This window comes from Oncorhynchus mykiss, chromosome 6 (assembly GCF_057628025.1).
Source record: "Oncorhynchus mykiss isolate SJ-2025 chromosome 6, ASM5762802v1, whole genome shotgun sequence".
Classification (NCBI taxonomy): domain Eukaryota; kingdom Metazoa; phylum Chordata; class Actinopteri; order Salmoniformes; family Salmonidae; genus Oncorhynchus; species Oncorhynchus mykiss.
In genome coordinates this window covers 29,834,363-29,839,567 of record NC_143027.1, presented here as the reverse complement: position 1 = coordinate 29,839,567, position 5,205 = coordinate 29,834,363, and the positions used below count along the sequence as shown (strand labels likewise).

Here is a 5,205-nt window from a genome sequence, read left to right as displayed (position 1 = left end):
TGGGACCCATGTAAATATTAACTGTATACCCATTTGTTTACTCCTGCCATGGGTTTGTACCTTAACTTACTCCAACCACTGCAAGGCCAACAGTATGGCCATCATCTCAGCCGTATATACAGCCAGATGATCTGTAATACGTTTCCTGACTCTCATCCCACATTCCTGCACTACACATGCTGACCCAGTACGTCTTGTCCTTGGATCTTTTGAACCATCTGTGTATATGGCCACAAAATTCTGATACACAGTATCAAGACTTCTCTTAAACAAATCAGATGGACAACAGCCTCTTTATCTTTCTGTATTCTCTCCAACACTTCTAGAACTACTACTGGAGGTGGGAGTAGCCATGGTGGATTCACAGGGATAGATACCGTTGGACTAAACTCCCTTCCATACAGCTCCATCTCCTTCACCTGGGAATTACCCACCCACCCAAAGCTTGTGTTCTGTCTTCGCTCATGTTCCCAGCATGCCTGTAAAATGCCTGTAAAATCCCTGAGATAACCATGTCTCTGTAGGCTGACCCAATAACTAATTGCCAGCTGCTGTCTCCTAATATGCAATGGCATTTCCCCCATCTCCACCTGTAGTGCAGCCACTGGGGACTTCTGAAACGCCACACTACAAATTCCAATGATGTCCGGGCTGCCGAACCATACGCTATACTTCCATAGTCTACTACAGATTGGATAAATGCAACATATATGGTCTTCAATGAGGCACGCCCAGCCCCCCACTCCTTCCTTGTCAGACAGTGCATCACATTTAGTACCTTCTTACACTTTCCCACCACTCTCTCAATGTGTTCTGCCCAGGGCATTCTAGTATCAAAGGATACCCCAAGGAACCTGAAGGCCTCCACCCTCTCCAAGTTTCTCCCATATAACCTCAAGCATTCCTCATCTCACACCTTCCTCCTGGTAAAGAACACTGTCTGAGTTTTCTCTACAGAGAACCTGAATCCCCACATTACTGCCCACCACTTTACCTCATCAATTGCTTCCTGTACCTTCCTGACTATGTATGGCACATTTCTTCCTCTCTTCTATGAGGCCCCATCATCTGCAAATAACAACCTCCCAATATCCGGCTGTACCTGAGAGTAAACATCATTGATCATGATTGAGAACAACACTCCACTGTGGTGTACCATTATCCACCATGTAGCTGCCTGAGATAGACTTCCCCACCCTCACCTGGATAGACCTTCCAAACAGGAAATCCTTTATCCAGTTGTACGTTCTTCCTCCTACCCCCATAATATCATGCTTGATTAACAACCCCTCCTTCCACATCATATCGTATGCCTTCTCCACATCAAAAAATACAGTTACAACAGTCTCCTTGTTCACCTGAGCCTTCCTGACCTCTGCTTCTGGGTCCATTGTTCCCTTTCCCTTCCTGAATCCGCTCTGATGTGGCGATATTAACCCCCTGCTCTCCAGGAAGTAAGTTAGCCTCTCCGTTATCATACGCTACATAATCTTACATACATGTGATGTTAAGGTTATTGGCCGATAGCTTTTTGGCCTCGTTGGGTCCTTCCGGATTGGTTCCACTAATGCCTCCTTCCAGCTGCCTGGTAGTTTCCCCTCCTCCCACACTCTGTTGTACAACACCAATACCTTATCCAGTGCTTCATCACTAAGATGGGCCAACATAACATAGCACACCTCATCTTTCCCATGCGAAGTTAATCCAGCCTTTCCTATTGCCCTTTTCACCTCTGCCATGGTAAATGGTGCATTCTTTACTGTTTCTATGTGTCACAAACATGTTAAATGACTAGGTTTTCACTGCAAGACAGAAGCCAGAGCTAAAATGGCTATAATATCAATATGCATTTGGAAGAAAATCAGTTTTTTTGTAAGGTTAATTAAGCAATGCAGCTTGGCTTTACAGCTCAACCTGATACTCAAGACAACCGGAAGAACTCAGATACAGACTACAAAAATAAAATAATGTCCACTTTCCTTATACATTTTTTTATATAATTAGATGTTCTGCTGTACATCCACTAATTTCTTCATTATCTTTGGAAACTTTATTTGAAACATGTAAACAGTGTACTCCACAACAGTGATTACATGGAATACAATCAGCTTTAATCCTTTACAAGAGCAGGTATATGCAAGGGATTTTAACTGTACCTTTAACATAGTCTAAGTCTTATATTGGAAAGTAACATGTAAACCATAATCACAAACCATTGAATAAATGATTTTGCTTTGACCTCTTATTTACAGGGTTTATCATGGAATGGTTTCACATTTTATTCACAATCTTCATTACTATTTTATCACATTGTTTGCATAGGCACTTAGAATACTAAGTGAAGATAAACCTAAGAAATAGGATAGCAGCAATCAACAGTAAGTCTGCTCACTACCCCAGTAAGTGCTCAGTTATTACAAAAATACTTTCCTACTGTCCTGATATTCGACAAACTTCAGGGTCCGAGACATAGCTTTTTTTCTGACAGCATATAAGAGCACATATCTCGTAATTATGAAAGTAACTTGTGCAAACGAATAAGAGAACCTAAAAACGTGGTCAAGAATGTAAACATTGACGACTGCTCTTTGTGATCTGTGAAACCAAATAGCAGAAATAATTGCCTGTGGTAACAATGGTTCCAAGATCAGCACTTGCCATCAGGTTGTGCATTTTATGTCCAAAGTTGGCATCAAGGAATGTTGAGGTCTGTTTGTCTTTGAGGATCCCACCAAACTAAAAAATTGTGCCATTATTTGGTGACTCTGTTATCAATTAAGCTGCTTCCTATAGTCCGACAGAAATACTTATTGTTGTCAATCACATGTAACTCACCAATATTTACTCCACAAAGCTCACACAAGCATTAAGAACCAGGGTCAAGGGGTTGATCACTGTACCCCAGTCTTAATATGGCTAACACTCTGTCTCCGTTAGACAAGTGTTGTTGTTGGACTCTTGACCCTCTAAAAATAGCACTGACTGGTCTTTGACATCATCTGCCTGTGCAAGAGTAGAGACAGAATAGCTTTGCAAAAACTCTGACTGGGTTTGAATTTGTTCTTGTGCCAGAGCAGACTGGGTTGTTACCTCACCCTACCTGTGCCTGGACTGACTGTACCTACGGCTGTAGCTGCTCTTTGAGGGAGTTCATTCCTTGGTCCACCTTCTTCTGTCTGCCCTTGGGCCATCTTTTGCCTCTCACTTCCCCTCTTGGAGGGAGCACGGCGACCCAGAATAGAACTCCTCTGGGATAAGATTGAGTGCTGGCCCATCCAGCTTCTCAATGAAGGCCACTGCGCAATGTTAAATTGAGGACAAAATGAGAAAATTACCAAAAAGGACTGTCGTAATCTCAGCACGAAGACTATGTACAATCAACAAGTGATGCATGTACATACCATTATCTCACCAAATTGGTGAAGTAGTAGCCAAACTCTCCTGCCATGAGGCTGTGAGGGAGGCCCAAGTAGATCACATATTGCATGTTAGAGTGAAGCCGGGGTGGGTAAATCAGGCCAGACAGGAAGTTGTCAGCATTTGCTGGCTCACTATTGGAGGTGGAGAGAGCCTGGAAGACATTCTGACTGCACTTCCATACGCATGTAAACTTGTCCTGTTGTGCTCGCTTGGCATCCATCTCAATAATGGCTGACAATTGTGAGTGTCACACAGTTAGTACACAGGAGAAACTTGAAATGGTCTGGAAATGTTTTAGTCAAACTAATTTAATAATTTGGCTTTCTTCATACTGACATTTATGTGTCTCTGGTGCCATGTTTTATCCAAATAAAGGAACACTGTCTTCTGTTACATTACAATTAGTCATTTAGCAGACACTCTTATCCAGAGCAACTTACATGATCTTAAGATAGCTAGGTGAGACAACCACATATCTCAGTCACCTGTTATAGCAGGCAGAAAGGGATCACTGACAACCTCAGCCCTCTCATCAGGAAATGGCACTCTCAGTATGTGGGGGGTGACCCAGTTTAAAGACTTGTCAATGTTAAATTCTAAATTAAAAGCAATTGTAAACTAAGTTGAATCACAATAGTAGATGAGTCCTTAACATTGCTAAGGAAGATATTGGTGATGTTAGATAGACAATGGTCAGGGGAGGGGGTTTGCCATAATAACCACACACATCGTTGCATAGAAACTCTGTATGAGCACACCAGATCAAGCGTTGCTGCTCTGCTGCCATATTTCAGCTATCTTTTAATCCCACTATGTGACATAGCAAACACAGGTCAAAGTCATTGCATAATTGTTTAAATACTTTGAACAACTCATAGACAAACATAGGCAGGATGTATATACAAACACAGATAGAAATACATGTTTTACTTAGCATAGTTGCAGTTAATATAACAATCAGCATGTAGCTAGATCAAAATGATCATAATAAAAATGACCAGTAAATGATTAATAAAATAACTAATATGATGCCAGTTGATCAAGCATAACCACTGATTCTTCTCCGACTAATTCAGAGGTCATGTCTGACAGTTCAATAAAATATATTCTTTAGCTAAATGCATTCTTGTTCAGCAAAGCAATCTTAATTCCTGGTAATATAAAATAACTTGTCATATTTTTGCGCTAGCTTACTATACCTGCACCAAAACACTACTATTTTCCCTTCATACTTTGTTGTCAATCTTCTTTTTAATAGGGATCCAATTTTTTTTTCAGACCCTTTATTTCTATGACTGATCAAAACTCCTTCTCGTCCTTCTACATGTGGTGGGCAATATGTATGAAACACGAATCGCAATAAAATCACAGTATCGAATCACAATAGATATAGAATTTAGAGAATCGCAATGCATATCGTATTGGCACCTAGGTGATTGTCATGAAATCAGTTTTAACCATGGCAGTAGCAAGAAAACTAACAAACAGATAAAAAGCGAATAGTACCACAATAACATAACAATAACGAGGGTATATACAAGGAGAACCGATACCGAGTCACTGTATGGCAGTACGAGGAAGTTGGTGCTGATATGTACATGTAGGTTTGGTGAGGTGATTGATTGAAGTAGTATGTACATGTATTATTGCAGTAAAAAGTGTCTGACGTTTCTCATTACCATAACACTCCTTCAGATTTTTTTTTTTACATAGTATCTCATAAAATACTTTGATTATTCTTTGTATGATAACTAGTTTAAAATATATCGCTAATTCTGTACCTTT

General features: G+C 40.6%; 1 pseudogene; it reads right to left on the bottom strand.

Annotated features, from left to right (window-relative positions):
* Positions 1 to 2,089: 2,089 nt before the first annotated feature.
* On the bottom strand, positions 2,090 to 4,357 carry LOC110526542 (rab5 GDP/GTP exchange factor-like; annotated as a pseudogene).
* Between the last annotated feature and the right edge of the window lie 848 nt (positions 4,358 to 5,205).